The sequence below is a fragment of the Papaver somniferum genome, chromosome 6 (assembly GCF_003573695.1).
Source record: "Papaver somniferum cultivar HN1 chromosome 6, ASM357369v1, whole genome shotgun sequence".
In the NCBI taxonomy this organism is placed as follows: Eukaryota; Viridiplantae; Streptophyta; class Magnoliopsida; order Ranunculales; family Papaveraceae; genus Papaver; species Papaver somniferum.
The window spans coordinates 18583325-18600118 of NC_039363.1; the positions used below are offsets into that span (position 1 = coordinate 18583325).

Sequence of the window (16794 nt, forward strand, 5' to 3'; positions counted from 1 at the left end):
GGAGATTGTATTCTTACAAACCCATCCCTTGACATACATCTTGATTAATCCTATGGGAAGTCAACTTGTTAAGAGATATGAATAGTAAAATTAGATGAAACATATTGTGTTGCTTTCGTTTAAAGTCTTTTTTATCAAGAAGCATTTAGTAGTATCGTTTGTGGGAAACTACGTCACATTGTTATTTTAGCTTTTCAATTAATTTACTTAATTGATAACTAGCGCTACAGTTATCCTTGATAGGTCAAACTTGTTTATTTTGTGAAACTTCTCTTTTGGTATAAGGCTACTCAACTTTGCTTGAGTATTTTTCTATTACAGATTTCGTTGTTCAAGATATATAGATAAATTTATTGAACAATCAACATTAACATACTCTATTTTGTGTGTGTTGATAAATAGTGGAGTCAAAGTTGTTTGTGCAGCGGTTACTTTGAATATTGGAGATTCAAGACTCGGAGACTTTTCTTTTATGGTTTCTGATATTTGTGATACTTCTTGTACACTTGATTCTCTGGGATCCAAACAAGGAGTTTATCTTGATAGATATAATACTTGTGTAAGGATCGGACAAACTATCCAGTTGGTTCTTCTTATTAAGTTGCTTGGATAGAGCTTGTTCACTAAGACTGATTATTTCAATAATCTTTGTCTTGGTTTGATTTTTGATCGACTGAGTTTATATTGATTAAATGGAAAATCCTTTGCTCAACTTTATGTATCATCTGAAGATTGATTTTGGATATTGATAAGTGAGTTGCTTACTGAAACATATTTAGTTTGTTGTTATTTCGAGTTACGGTCCAAAGGAGTTGAGAGCGAAGGTCTTCACAGAGGTGAAACAACTCAAGATAGTGGACCTTATCTTGAGATTCTTGATCGTAGGTCATATAAGTTGTATGCACGAGGATACTAAAGGAAATGAGTAATGAATGAATATTTACTTGGTCTCAACTATACGAAATTGTGGTAGTCAATTTGTGTAGCGGCTTAGTTTTAAGAGTATTCAAAAATGGACTAGGTCCCGAGGGTTTTCTATCTGCCATGAAGTTTTCCATGTTAACAAAATATTGATGTCTTTGTAATTTAATTTATCATTATATCGTTTATCTCTACAATTAAAGTAAACATACTTGTACATAAATACACTCGGTAACAATCCCTTAGTTTGTTCGGTTTCCAACCTGACTTAACCAAGTTACATCACGTTGAAATAATCTTTTGGCAGTTATTAATTCTGAAAGATTATATAAGGTGTGTCCATTTAAGTTGATATCGAAAAGATCGTGGTGTACTCGGTACCTTCGTCATTTAACAATGCAACCAAACAATACACGTTTTAGTTGATTGGCAACACCTAGATTCTTGAATGTTTCATCTCCGGTTTCAAAAAAGCACTTGCATTCAAAATCATCGATGAAGCATATCCTAATATAACTAAAACACAAAATTGTAACAGATCAGTGCATTAAGAACAACCTCATATAATTAGATCACAAAACGACACATGTCATTCCCTAGTACTACCATATTATGATTGATCTCAATGGAAGGGAAATTGCTCCTCCTTGGCTCATTGATTATATATAAAGGATATTTATATTAAAAAATTCTTATAAGGTTCATAGATTAACAATAATTTTTCAATTATTAAGGATTTATGTTGGGAACCACCGGTAAAAGAAAGGATTGTAATTGATATTGATGTTCCTCCTGTTTTAAAAAATAAATCTTAAAACTGTTCTTATAAGTTTCTCATAGTTTTTATTTTCTTCAAAAAGGAAATTTACCGGATCAAGTTGCTGGGGCCAACAAATATAGGGGAAGGAAAGCCTGAAAACCAGAATCATGCTGTTATTTTTACCCGAGGAAAAGCTCTTCAAACCATTAATATGAACCAGGTAAGTCCTATTGTAAATAACTTACAATAGTTGTGATTTGGTGTGTTTCCCACAGCTACTTCATGTAGTATATCTCTATTGTAGGAAAACTATTTGGTAGAAGCTTTTAATATGCACAATGATAAGATTTACAGTGTAGCTTGTGAAACATGTAACATAGAAACTTCTGTAATTATTGGGAAATGATGGTTTTTTAGTGATAAGAAATCTAAGAAAACTGAATACATGGAAATGGTAAATCTAAGAAAACTGAATACATGGAAATGGTCGGAGACCGTGATTTAACTGTAAGTTTATAAAGGTGCTAAGGACATATTAGATGGATCTAGTTAATTAGGTTTTGAATCTCCAAAGTTATCTAAGAAGACCACTAAACTTTCTTACCAAAAGTATTTCAGGTTTAAGAATAAAATCTTAAAATTTGTGCATATTTACAATGAGCAGAATTTTGTTTGTGATACACTTTTAAAGTTAGGTCTAAACCAAAAAACAACTGGGGCTAATTGAGAGAGTCCTAGTCTACTAATAAAATCATAAAGTTGTTTGAATTAATGGATATTATGAGAAATATCTATACTAGAAATCCGGACAAGCATATAAGTAAGTGGGAAAAAAAACCATGCAAGAAATGTACTAATCGGGACACATATACGAATAATGCAAAGAGGGGCACAAGATGTACTACTGGATTAGTAACATCATTGATAAACATCAGCCAAAGAATTATGAGTACAAAACGAAATAAAGATAAGCATCCCGCTCAAGAAGGCAAATGCAAAGTCATAATAAACATGTTAATATTTTAATCTACTAGACCCTATCGACCTTGAAAAGCAAATTGGGATTAAATTTCATGCTAGCCCCAACGTTCATAACAGGTTGTAAATTTGTTTTATTGAATAAGTTTTTTAATATACTCCTTAATTTATTTCTCCAAAGAAATAATAAAATATATTTTAGTATATTTATGTAGAAAACACACGTTAATTATTTATATGTGATTTACAAATCAAAATTTGTTTAGATATATTTCTTATTTATTTTATTTAGTTGTTTTTTTCTTGTCCATTTAGATAGCCAAACACTGTTTTCAAGATGGCACGTTCTGATATATCTATTTATATTTTCAGTTTCGATGTAATGTATCATCAAAATAATTTATTTTTTTGTCATCCACGAAGATAATTAAGACTTATCTTGATATTATCAAAATTCTTACCATTTTTATCTTGATATTATCAAAATTCTTATTATTTTTATTTTGATACGTTGTATGGTAATCTTTATGTTCACATTTTCTTTTCTTCTTCAAGTAGTTTTAAAACCCAATTTATATATGAGGAATAACTAAAGGGTAAATAAGGAACAAATAAACATATTTATGAAAACCTAATTGTTTTTTTTAATAAGACCTGGGTACTTTCTTTATATAAGAGAAGAAAATTGTACGCGTAAATAAATTGAACGAGGAGAATAGAATTTAATTATTTTCTAAAATATCATGACCCTGGTTTTTTAATTTACTTCATCCATACCAATATTTGTCACTCATATTGTAATTCGTTATGATCCACATACCTAGTCAGGTTAATGAGATAAAACATGAGACTCATGGAATATATAATGGGTTGATTTCTTTTAGAAAGAGAATGTTATTATCGTCTCAAATCCATATACCGAAGATTTTAGGAAACTACCAAATCCACCTAAATCCATATTTTAGTGTCACAATCAGTCAGTTGAACAAGAAACTTAATATTGTTATGAGTAAAGTTAGTCGGCAAATCTATCTATATTATAAAGGACAATGGTATTTTTATCAATGAACGGATATCTACAGTTCGGATACATAAGAGACGATCTAGATTGACCACCTATATTTTAGACTCATAAAAGACGGTCTAGATTGAGATGAACGGTGATCTACATTTCGAGGAGATAAAGAATGGCAGAAATCGAGCCATTGCATCATTTATCTTCTCCTTAAAACGTCTGCCTCATAAGTTTTTCATTAAAAGTCAAAGGCATTACTCTTCTGAGCGATCAATAATAACGGCTTTGCTCGGCTATCAATTGAAACATATATAACCCAAACTATCTTCCATTCTTCTCCATGCATCGCCGGTTTATTTCTTCGTTTTGTAAACTTGGAGACTCTTCTTAACCCAATTTCTAGGGTTTCGTCATTCAATTTGGCGATACTTTGATTTGTGCTGGTAGGTGTCCAATCCCTTTTATCTGTTTCTTTTTAATTTTTATTCGAATTGTTTTGCTTATAAGTTTGATTTGATTAAAAAATGACAACAGTTAGATATAGGGTTCAATACCGTGATCACCATCGCTCTACAATTTTAATCTTAAAACAAGTGGGAGATGGCAATGTTTTAGTTTTTCTGGTGAAGTAAAATTTTCCTACTGATATTATGAGGGTTTAATTCTATATTTGGTATGGATTAATTGTATGTTTTTTAAAAGTATAATTACATGGTGTTTAATGTTGGTTTGATCTTACAGACTAATTGTTTTTCGTAGCAGTTACATATTCTGATAATAAGTGTAACCATTTTTCCATAGTAATGGATCTTTTGTTTGTTTTGAATTGCAGGATGTCATGGATTTAACCATGAAGCTATAATCATATCTAATTCGATACACATGGATATAATCTAATAACTATATCACAATTTTATGTTGACAATTCATGTAATCTAATTTTACTACTTTGGTGCACATTTCTTTTGTTTCTTAGCAGGAGTGCACAACTGAAAGATGAAATGGGTGTTCTATTCAATCTTTTGATGTATTTCATGACTTCAGTAAAGGTTTGTGTGGACATATCATCGTATCTTTCTTTCTCAGATGTGTAATTTTTGTGGTTTATGAACTTGGGGTTTCTCAACATAGGATATTGAATTGAGTTTTATTAATCTTGATTTTTTTATTGGGTTTTGGTTAATATTTCATTCGAGTTTTGCAGTTAATTGATTATCGTTCAATGAGTTCTTAATTCAATCTATGCCAACATGTTTTGACTGTTTCAGGTACAACTGAACGAGCCTTTATATGTAAGGTAACTTCCTTTAGTCCATATATCACTTTTCATCGGTCGACCTTTTATATGGCAGGTAACCTCCTTACGTCTGTCTCAATTTTCTTGAGTATTTTTTAATGTTATCGTTAGTACCAGTCTGAAATTCTTGGTGTGGAGTACATAGATTGTCACCTGGCTGGTATATCTGACTGACAAAAAAAAACAGTTTTGGATTGCTTGCATTTGCATTTTTATTAATTTCATTTCTTGATTTCTCATTTTTGTATTTTTTTAGTTCGAGTCCCTTTTTTATTTCTCGGTGTTCTAAAAGGAATTATAAGAACGGCTAATGAAAGTTACCAATTCTCAACAAAGGATTCAAATACAAAGTCTTCGTAAAAGCATGGGAAATTCTGTAATATTTTTGCAATCAATAACATTTTAATTCTTTTTTTTTCCAAAGCTAATCGTGAAGCATGTAAAATCACTTGGAAAGTAGTAATCAAAGTTGCAACTTGATTTCAACAGTTAAAGAGTTCAATTCCACGTGATTTTTAGGAGAAAATTTGAAAATAACTTAAGAATAGTTAAGAAATTATTAATCCATCAATTACAATCAGACCAAATTCATTTTGCTTTTCTTGGGATGGGAAATATAATTACGCTAGAAGTAGCTTCAAAGTACAAAAAGTTTTGCATATGCATTGTTAACGTTTGTTTGTCCTACTTCATGAGGACAACATAATCTATGTTGTCCTTATGATTAATCTTATGCAGGTTCATGCTTCATTTTGAAGTCTCAACACCTTATCGGGTCGACGACATTTTTCGGAGTCTTTGTGTTGGATATACAATTATTAGAGAGGTGCACCATAGTATGTTACTTTTAACGTTTCAACACCATCATACACCACTTGGACAATTTCGATCACGGGCACTTTTTGGCATCAATATAAACGTAACAGGAGGAAGGCAATGCTAAGGTGGTTTCTTTTGCGGATATGTTGAATACCAAAAGATGCTTCATGCATTCAACATGTAGTAATAAGCATCTCCTAGCTTTACAGTGACTCGCAGAATCCTTCAAGACAATATCCTGCGCCTAACACATATCATGGGATTCCCATTGTTAAGAATGAATCTCCCTTAGACTCGAGGACGAAAACCCTCCTAAAAGGTACGCTTTGGAGAAAATGTGTCGAACCTCTCTGTATGAAGATTGAAAGGCGGAACGTGATATCAAATGTTGTTGCATTATGAACCATGTGAAATGATGTCTTGGTGTTCTCTTTCTTCAAGTGTTTTTCTTTTATTTTTTTGCAATATAGTTTCTTACATTTCCAGACGTAGTGTAGCCGCAGTTACAGTCGTGCGGTTATTCGTTTCCTTATTTTCTTTTTTTCTTCTCTGAAGCTATCGAGTTCATCGATTCTAGCTTGTTCGGTGTGACTAAATCATGGAAACTTCGTTAGTATGTTGAATCGAATAAGAGGGAGTTGGAGTTGAAGTTATTTGAGCTCGAAATAAGATGGGGTTGACGCTGTTGTAGTAGAAGTTATGGTTTGAGTTAGGGTTCCTGTGAATAAGAATTATGAATTTGGGATTCGTTTTAAAGATGATTAAGATGAAATTCAAGGATGGGTTTTGAAGAGCGCTTTGTGAAGGAACAGGTTATGGTTTTAATTTGAAGATTGAGTTTCAAACGAGAATAGTAATTAAGAATTGGGGAATTAGGGATTTCACCTTAAGGTAATATCTTCTTTGTCAATTGAACCGAATCATGTTCTTTTGAGTTAAATTTGTGTTTATTTAGTTACTTCTATATGGAAAAATTATTGTGTTTAATTGTTGAACCTGGGAGTGAGATTGTGAGTTGTTAGGATAAACCAGTGACCTAGAGCTCTTACGTTGTGTTAGTGAGCTTAGAGTTTGGTATTGTTGTTGGTAATTTAGAGTTAGGATTTGTGACAAGAAGATGATGAATATGATTGTTTTTGAGTGAAGAGGATATGGTTGTGTATGTAGTTTAGGTCATATTGAGATACAGGGGAGATGAAGTTACAAATATTTTGAATGGATTGGGCAGTGATGGAGGGAATTGGTGATGAGTATTGTGTAGGTTGAAGTCTTAGATGAATGTTAGGTATTTGTGTTAATGGTGGTGGCCTTAACTGAGGTTGTGGATCTGTTAAAGAATGAGGATTTGAAGGAGGTTCTTGAACTACAGAGTTGGTGATGAAATATAATTTGTAGATGAAATTCAATTGAATTATGAAGATGATGTAAACTATGATGAATATAAATGGTGACAGAAATAGAATTGTTTGAGAGTCAGGAATATGAAATAGAGATGGTAATTTGGTTGAGCTGTAGGGTTGTTAGTAAGTTAGAAATGCTTTTTGGTTTAAGTCTTGGCATGTTAATAGTTGCACAATGATTATGCATTATGATTCTTTGGCCTGAGCAATGGTTATTTAGCCGGATTTTGTAGCAATTCTATTTGTTCTTCTCCGATTTGGGTTGTCGTTGGATTGAGGATTTCGAGGTAAGCGAGGCTTGTCATCAAAAGAGGTAGGAACTCTGTAACCTTCTTATAATCATTGAGCTTAATCTCTATTTGCGAGCATGATGTGCTTTTACTGCTTGTATGAGTGTATATTTTGATTGCATATATGCGATGTTTATTTTGAATGTAATTGTGTGTGTGTGATATGCGTTGTATGATTTTCCCGCGAAGAGTGTCTGTGTTTCCCCATGGCTCTTAGCTAAGTTAAGTAGGGCGGTAAGTCATCCGTCGGCAATAGTATTAGTAGAGCGGTAAGTCATCCGTTTGAATATTATTATAACTATTTCATTCAGTAGGGCGGTAAGTCATCCGCTATGATATTATATATATTATTTTATTTGGGTAAAATCATTCGTGTGCATATTATACTTGTTTTACCAACTTTATGATCGTGATGGTGATATTCTGAATCATGGTATGTATGGGCACTCTGTGTGGACGATGTTATTATTGTTGATTAGGGTTGCTCTCGCGTCGTCTTCTCCAATGAGCTCGACGAGGTTGGAGTGATAGTTGCTCCGTGTTGCATGAATTTCTAAATGATTAGATTTTTCTTGTTTCTTTCAATTTATGTTATTATTTTAGAACTATGAAGCATATTAGTGATTACTTGAGAGTTTACATGTTTTCATTTAGCACCCTTTTGGGATGATGTGCTCACTCGTTTCCACTTCAGTTTCAGTTACCAGAAGAAATGGTGCACGTGAAGATACCGTTTCGTAGTTTAAAGCGTTGCCGAATTGTGTTACATTTACGTACCTTTTGTGTACGTGTATTCTTATCTATGATAAGACAACATACTAATATATTAATATCATTTGACAGTTCTTCACTTATAAATATCAGAGTGTTGGTTTTAAGTTTGGTTTTAGTTCATGTTATATAATTATGATTCTTAAAATCTTTAATCAGGAAATGATTCTTCAATTAGGTTGTAATCCTATTAGCTAAGAAGGTTTAGTAATTGGGGTGTCACATCATAGAAGGGAATACAATTGGGAAAATACTTTGTTTTAGGATTTGCACCCATAAAATATATAGATTTTGCAATATTCTTCGAACTTTATGGAATATTGCAGTTTCTCTGATGTTAAAACCACCTTTACATTTCGGGAATTGCTTGCAGCACGATCACAGTTTTTCATGGACAATCATTTAAACTTTGACTATCATTAAATCACCAAAACTTGTATCTGAATTGATTTTATTATATCTGTAAGTTTCTTGTTACGTGACGTGGTTTTGAGGGGCATTTATATCATGTTGCCTTATGTTATTTTTCAATTTTAGGATCCCGATGCATATGTTAGGCCATTTGGGTCACTTGATCAAATTTGTATCATAAAGCATATTATTAGTCACAAGGAAAACTTTGATTTACAAGCATATTTAGGTCACATTGTACATACTAAATCACTGAAAAAAACATATTATGGATCAGGAGACAAACTTCGGATTACAATTTTAAGGCGTCATTATGTATGGTGGGTCATTAAACAAATTTTAAGTATCAAGGCAGAATAACGGGACATTACATGTATATAGACTTTCGATCAAAGGGATAAATTTAGATCGCAACTCAAATTTCAGATCAATAAACAATTTTTAGGTCATAATGTCGAGTTTTAAATAAAAAGCACATGTTATGCCATAGTGTAAATTTGGGATCGTATGGGATAGATTTAGTTTATAAAACAAATAATGTGATATAATAGTAGATTGTGAGTCGTAATGAAAATTTTAGGAGTGGTTCATTTTAGGTTGGTGGACAAAATTAGAGCATCGAGACCAATTTCTTAATATTGGATGGATTTTCATCGCATGAAATATATGGGTCACAAGGAAAAAAATTTAATTATTGATGCGTATGAGCAAGCTATGGCCTATTTGGAGACTAAAAACCCGAGCATCGTGATTTAATGATGTGTTTTATATAGCGGTAGGAAGGTTGTCGTTCACTCAGACTTGTTGAGAATTTTTTTTTAAGCTTTTAAAAGAAAATAAGGAAAATAAGGAAAATATATACAAATATGGTGACAGGATGAAGAGAGGCTGGGACTCAGGATTCCACTGTTTTTCATGTTTATGGGGTTCAAAAATTAATTGTAGACATTTATAGCTCAAAACAAAGGAAATATCAACTCTATGATTTGCCAAAGTAGATTTCATAAAATATTACACGTAGGTCATAAGCATGGCACATCAAAATTACCTAGAACTAAGCATGCTCCATCAAACAAAGTCACGAGTAGTTAATAGAAATCATAATTCATTAAAAATCAATGCAAATAGTAAATAAACAATTAATTAAGTTACCCAAATGATGAAATCCAGCTTCCTCCGTTGTCCCAATGTTGGGTTTAACTCCTCATGTTGGAAACACGCTCAAAAGAATTTTTTAATTGCTCAAAAGTGCTTACAAGAGGTGAAAATACAATAAAACAGAATACAGCAATGCAAATAAACATTGCAGATCAACTGTTGCTAGGAACGATGAAAGGAAAGTGCAGCAGTGACTGTTGTGCAGTCGCTGAAAAACTGTTACAATTGAAGGGAAATACGACAGTGGTTTACGACTGTCTTGGATAGTGCAATGTTCTTTGTGTTTTCTTCTTCATGCAGCAGCAGAGAAACTCTGCAACTTCCTATTCTACGCTTTGTTTCTTCCCCTGACTCTCCATCCCTCTTCTGTGGTTCCAGCAGCCTTTATATACCCAATTGAACCAAGAATAAATCCTCATAACTCCACATAATCTCGGCAATCAACCACAACTATTTTCTTTTACTTCCATGCAAGATACGAGATTTTCTTTGCTATTTCAACTCCTCACGCAGCTGACTTGTGTTTACACACTCCAAAAATGTTCATAGCACCTTTTAAATCGCGACCAACTGCTTCTTCCCACACGCAAACATCAGCTACACTCAGGACAGAGAAGGAAAAGAAAAACCGTGAAACCCTACTTCTCTGTTTTGCCAAAACTTCATGGATAACTCTGTTTATCGATTCAATGTCCATTACCAAGCCTGTTTGATCGAAACAGGCCTGAACCATCCCGAAACCATGAGAAAGTCCAATAGAAAGCTCGTCCAAATCATAACCAGGTGACTTTGCCCGGAGAAGATGAACAATCCCGACCAAAAATCCTGTTTACCTCCCAACCGTCGATATAATCAATTCCAATCGAAACGAACACCACTACCAACCATGTTTACTCCATTAGAGCAAACCCAATTAATTCCATCCATTTAGTCTCCCAAAAACATGCCCAAATCATAAACCCTAATCTGACGGTTGAGAGCTTCTTTTCCCGCCAAACTTATTTTTGAAATGTTGAAGATGAACTGCCTGTTATACACGACATGGGTGCGAATAGCAGGTGGCGTCCTGGGATGCGCCTTAGTAACTGGGTGTCCCTTATCCAATCTGAGAGTCCACATAACAATTATCCTCCGAGGGTGTTTCACATAATTTTTCGAGCCGATTTTTCCAAAAATGTTTATTGGCCAAAAATACCTACACACACATAAAACACCATAATTAGTACAAAAATCGAGCACTAACAATAGAGACACTGAGGACAATTCAGACACAAAAATGTGTCTATCATTTAGGTAAAGATGGGTCTAAACTGATGGGAAAGTCCCAACGATCAAGACATGTTACTTCATCGCATGGTCTTCGGAATTTAGCCAAATTTCATCGTTTAGGGCCTCAAATGGTCGTCTTTGCCTTTTCAGGAAAGTTTTTGTTTTCTTAATAACTTCTTCATTAGGTGTTTGTTTGGGCCGTTGTTTGTGGCATAAAATTTTATTTAGGGGAGTAATTTCATTAATTTTGGATAACTTAAAATTTGTAAAAAATACCAGATTAGGGTTTGAGTTGGTTTTTGGTTGTTTTCATCCTTTCTTGTTGCACAAGTTCAGGGTTCAGGGTTCAGAATTGAACTTGTTTAAGTTTAATTCTGATTTTTATTTATAGTCGGGAAATCGAGGTGTAATAAATTATCAAAGTTTATAGCCGTTATTCCTAGGAATAATCTGAGGTCTGGACAAACTATCCCTTTTATTTCTTTTAAATAATATTTGTTGTACTAATTAGGAAATATACCATGAATCTCCAAATCCAAATGTTGATATCTGAACTATTAAAGTAGACCAAGCCTATGGACCGGTCAATGGGTATACTTAAGTTAATGAAGAAAGCAGACTCGTTGGTGGAAATAAAAATTTAAAACTATCATCAAGGTGCTAAGCTTGGGAACATTCGTAAAATTGATTTTGAGTGTAAAGGAGGGTATTTGGGTAAACTTGCAAAAAAAAAGACAGATGTCCAGACGAGGTAATGGAAAAACAAATATAAATAAAAAATAAGACTCAACTTGCTAAATACCTTCTTTTTTCTCGTCTTTTACGGGTGTATTTACTATTGCAACAAGGTTGTAATGTATCTTTTAAACACTTTTTGAGTATAAACACCAAGTAACGTTTTATGCCATGAGTTGGACTTTCATTGTGAGATGGTTATTCCCATACATGCTCCAGACTAGGGTTGGGAAAAACCACCATAATTAGTTGGATCCAAGCGACCTCTTCGAATTTTTGCTGGTGGGCACCCCATATGCCTCATGATATATTTCAAGTGGATTGGTGTGTTAAAATCCTTTGGTAGGTGAATTGGATGCTCAACCACCTAACCCAAAGGATAATATCAGTGTATCTTACACCATTTTCATTTTTATCAGACCCGACATTATGTGATTCACTTAAGTTCCAAAGTTTTTGATGAATGACCAAATAAAACAATAAAAACATTTCATTTATCTCGTGCAACATAATCAAAGGTTTAACTCAGCTGGTCTTCCTCATTCCTCAAAGGTTTCATGCATTCCAGGAGGTCCCAGGTTCGACTCCCTGATGACGCAATATTGCATAATTCGACATGGAAGGTGGAAATGGCTGAGTAGGCGCGTGATAGTTTATCCAAGGCAGTAAGAAGGATGAAGAAGTATGCCCCAGATTTGGAAGAATATTTTCTAGCAAAACAATGCATAAAATCTTAATTATACTGTATGATGGTCCTTTTGAAGTGATAAAAAAAGTTGGTAAGGTGGCTTACAGACTCGTTTAGCCAGAACAACTGAAAGTGCATCCCACCTTTCATGTCATATTTTCGAAGAAGTACCATCTTGATTTACTGGGCACTTCGAGACATCAATCAAAACGTGCGCCACCAGTAATCAGATCACAATTTGACAAGCAAGTTGAAAGTATACTTGATGATCGAGTTGAGGGGAAAACAAAAAGAATATGAGAACCTATTATTTGGTAAAGTGACATGGTATACCAGATTCAGATGCTTTTTGAGAGAATGATACAACATCGTGGAAATTTACAAATTCAGACTTACTTAAAGCCAAAAGAATCGTCGAGGGTATCGAGTTAACTTGGTGGTAGAGGTCTAAGAACAGTCGGTCAAGCGTTCCAGTAATGTACTGTCATGATGACGCATAATATAAAGATGGCCTTGGCCTGAAATGCGCAGGTGCGCTCAAAGTTGCAGGCTAGGAAAAGTCACGCGTCAAAGAGGATTTGGGCATGTAAATAGATGCACGATAAGTATCATGCCGAAGGAGTTCATCGCATTGGATATATGCTTGAGGCATACAGGGATGCAAGCAAGACTTGCATAAGGACACTTGCATTATTGGGAGAATGATGCACAATAATGATGGCCATATTTTGGTTGATATACGCATCATTGGCGCGGTAAGGCCATAAAGATGTGCCAGGCACATGACCTTGACGGTTAAGAATTGGTTACATGGAGTTGGTGTTTGCTTTACGCTTTCTGAAGGCTAGAAACTGCCTCAGTGGCTTTGTGAAAGGAGCTAGACCAGTTGGCATGGTTATCCAACTACCTTGCATAAATTAAAGTTATAACTTCCAGGTAGCTACTTTGTAAATAACTTTTGTAAGGCTATATAAACATGATCTTGTAAGGTTTGGGTGTCCGGTACAAGAAGAGTTTTTGTAAAGTATGCAGTAACAATAAAGCTTCGGTCGAGATTAGAGCTAAATTCTATTGGTATATTTATCTCTTCATTTGGCTCACTGTTTTATACATCAAGCGGAGTTATGTTGATTTTGGTAGTTTGAATGATTGTGAGCAGAACTTCTACTTTTATATGAGATAAATACAGTTTTGATTTAAAAGAAATGAGATTGGCTAAGTGCAAAGAAGGCTGAGCTATGTTGTGGAACATAGCGCGGTTACCAAGGTAAGGAAGTTGCATTTGCATAGTTTCACCGAGTGAGAGACGGCAACATCACCATTTAGATGGGCCGGCGGATGTAACCAAACTCGCGCAAGACCCACTTATAGTTGGCACTTGGGCTTTGTATGTCGGTTAAGACCTCAAATCCACCCGAGTCTCTCCTCTCAAAGAGTCTCGAACATTCTTAAAAGTTAAACCCTAATATTTCCCCTACCTTATAAATACAATCCTCTGTCCAATCTCTTCTCACCGCAGTCTTCTTTTTAGGGTTTTAGTCCAAATCACAATATCTATCACTGATCTGAGTCTGTCTGATGCCGTTTTTCAGAATTTCTTATGTTTGTTGTAATGATTTTTGCTTAATATTTTGATTTTGTTTAGGTATGAATTGAGAGATTTGTCGATGATGATAGAACTAAGGCTTGTTTCTCAAGAACATTCGCAGTTGCCGCCTGAGAACTTTCGCCTTTCGCCGGGCTTGAGAGTTTATGCTGCTTTATCCTTCCTTGGATGTCTGAGACTCTTGCAATCTCTTCAGTTCATATTCTTAATGTTAAACGTTTTTTTCAATTAGAGATTTTAAGATGGAGGTGATGATCCTTTCCCCATATTATCGACTATGATTATAATATGCGTTTTGTTTAAATCTCTCTCAACAGGAGGTTTTCCAAGCCAGTACTCTGATCCATCTATTTAGATTCTCAATTTTTAATTCAGTTTTATTTTAGTGATTTTGATGATTTTGGGATTTGATGTCTGCCCCTATGGCTTGTTTAAGTGCCTATGGGATGATTAATTCCCAATATTTCGAAAATCCTTCGTTTCAGTTTTTCAGAATTCTCCGCGGAATTTAAATTTTATTTTACTTATCTGCTGATAATTTGAATGGAGGAAAATTTATTTGATTTATAATTTGAGTTTGTAAAATGCTGATGATGATAAAACTAAGGCTTGTTTCTCAAGAACATTCGCAGTTGCCGACTAAGAGCTTTCGCCTTTCGCCGGGCTTGAGAGTTAATGCTGTTCTATCCTTCCTTGGATGTCTGAGACACACTTTCTGATTGATTATATGAATTTAGTTTTAAATTTTAGGCTAGATTTTGATTTTCGATTTAGGTTTTTGAGGAGAATATGAGTAAGATGGAGGTGATGATCCTTTCCCCATATTATCGACTATGATTATAATGTGCGTTTTGTTTAAACCTCTTTCTCAACAGAAGAGGTTTTCCAAGCCAGTACTCTGATCCATCTTTATACTCTCTCAAATTTAATTTGTCTGTTATATTTCGTCATTACATAAAACTACTATTCTGCAGTGCTTTTGGAGAAACCAGATATGAGGGCAAGCTTTCTAGACTGTGGATGCTTTTGGAAGTATTCTTTTTATCTCTACCGGCCTACCTGTGTAATTTTGAATAGAAAGAACAAAGGCCTCTACTACGCTAGTTCAGTAGTTAAAATTAGATTTATATGAAAATGGCTGTGGTGATCAAAATTATACCATCAAACTTTGAGAGCTTTAAAAAGCTTGTTGATGTAAAAATAATTACTGATTTCTGAGCCTATTTTCCAGTTTAATATCTGTTTTCCAAGTTTTTATCTTTCGATTTTAGTACAAGGCAACAAATTAGAGTCCTGATGCACCTTCGATAGTGATTTCAGTGCTGAACGTTGATAATATTGATCTTGAGCTGCGGTTTCTTCTACAATCCAAAATTTAATCTCTGTCCTTCTACCAGCAATTAACGCACTGAAAATCTAAAATTTATGTACAGGTAACAGCTCTTGTTCGAGGTTGAACCCATCAAACACGAAAATGTTGTATTGTTGAATATCGCCCTCTGGTAGCATACGTCCAGCAATGATGTTGTGTCTCAGGCTCGTTTGCATATACCAACTCGATTCATCGTCTAGTGCTGCCGGTTTGATCCAAAATGTGATACAGCAAATTGGTTTCATAGACGTAAAATTTTGTAGGATCCTTTCACCTGGTCAAACCAAAGAGAAGGGAATCAGAATATCAGGGAGAGGATTGATAGAAGCCTGGTCAATGTACAATGGTTTGAAAATTTCCCTGATGGGGTTGTTCATCATCTTACTAGGGTTGCCTCTGATCACAATCCTTTGCTTATAGACTTGGTGCCGACTAGGAAGCCACATAAAAGACCATACAGATACTTTAGGGGTTGGATTGAACACAAGGAGTATATGATGTTTTTTGATAAAGCTTGGCGTAAAAATAAGAACTCTGAGAATGATGTGTGGTGCAAATCCTAGAAAATCTGTCTGCTGATTTTAGATATTGGAATAAGCAAATTGATAATGAGAATGCTAAACCATGAATCTGGGTTGGAAACTTGGAATAAGATAGAAAATAAAAAATATTTATTGGCTTGAAAATAGCAGGGACAAATTTTTCAAAGAGCACGATAGATGTACTAGATATTTTCATGTGGTTGCTTCAGATCGAAAAAGGCAGTATGATTTATACTCTGGGCTTTGGATAGAAGGTAAAGACCAACTGGATTTACTATTAAAGAATCACTTCGCCAGTATTAGCACTACTACTGGTAATCAGATTGATAACATCTTCCAAATGTTATTTCTGATGTGAAAAATGATGCTTTGATTAAAGTTCCAGATAGGGACAAAAAAAATGGTCATTCTTAAAAAAATGGCCAGTATTAGCACTACTACTAGATAATAATGGTCATTCTTAAAAAAATGTGTGACCCTAATATCCTAAAGTAATTAGGTTTAGTCTCAAAACTTAATATCCGATACATCTGAAAATCATATGTTCCCACAATTGGAAGAAAAGTTTTTGGTGGGAAAACAAAGTCAATCTTGGTATCATAGCCTGGGTTAACCATATCAACCAGAGGATGGGTTTCTAACAACTAAGCTTCTCTATGGACATCATTAGGTTCGGGAAAACATGTATGAAGATAATCTTGTAATATGGTTGAGGCATAAATGTCAAGTCCAACACGAGGGAACTTTCTAAGAGTTAAAGCA

The 16794-nt window shown here is 34.3% G+C and overlaps 1 long non-coding RNA gene and 5 other non-coding genes across 6 annotated transcripts; all 6 read left to right on the forward strand.

Moving 5' to 3' along the window:
- The first annotated feature begins 14038 nt into the window (after positions 1-14038).
- On the forward strand, positions 14039-16031 carry LOC113287109. Its single transcript, XR_003329715.1, has 2 exons — positions 14039-14366; positions 15552-16031. It is a non-coding gene; the product is annotated as an uncharacterized LOC113287109 (long non-coding RNA).
- Positions 14175-14298, forward strand: LOC113291965. The gene has a single exon (XR_003331663.1). It is a non-coding gene; the product is annotated as a small nucleolar RNA SNORD14 (small nucleolar RNA).
- LOC113292234 lies at positions 14361-14465 on the forward strand. The gene has a single exon (XR_003331729.1). It is a non-coding gene; the product is annotated as a small nucleolar RNA Z103 (small nucleolar RNA).
- On the forward strand, positions 14704-14827 carry LOC113291966. The gene has a single exon (XR_003331664.1). It is a non-coding gene; the product is annotated as a small nucleolar RNA SNORD14 (small nucleolar RNA).
- LOC113292233 lies at positions 14917-15025 on the forward strand. The gene has a single exon (XR_003331728.1). It is a non-coding gene; the product is annotated as a small nucleolar RNA Z103 (small nucleolar RNA).
- Positions 15254-15340, forward strand: LOC113292293. The gene has a single exon (XR_003331775.1). It is a non-coding gene; the product is annotated as a small nucleolar RNA snoR116 (small nucleolar RNA).
- Positions 16032-16794: the final 763 nt, after the last annotated feature.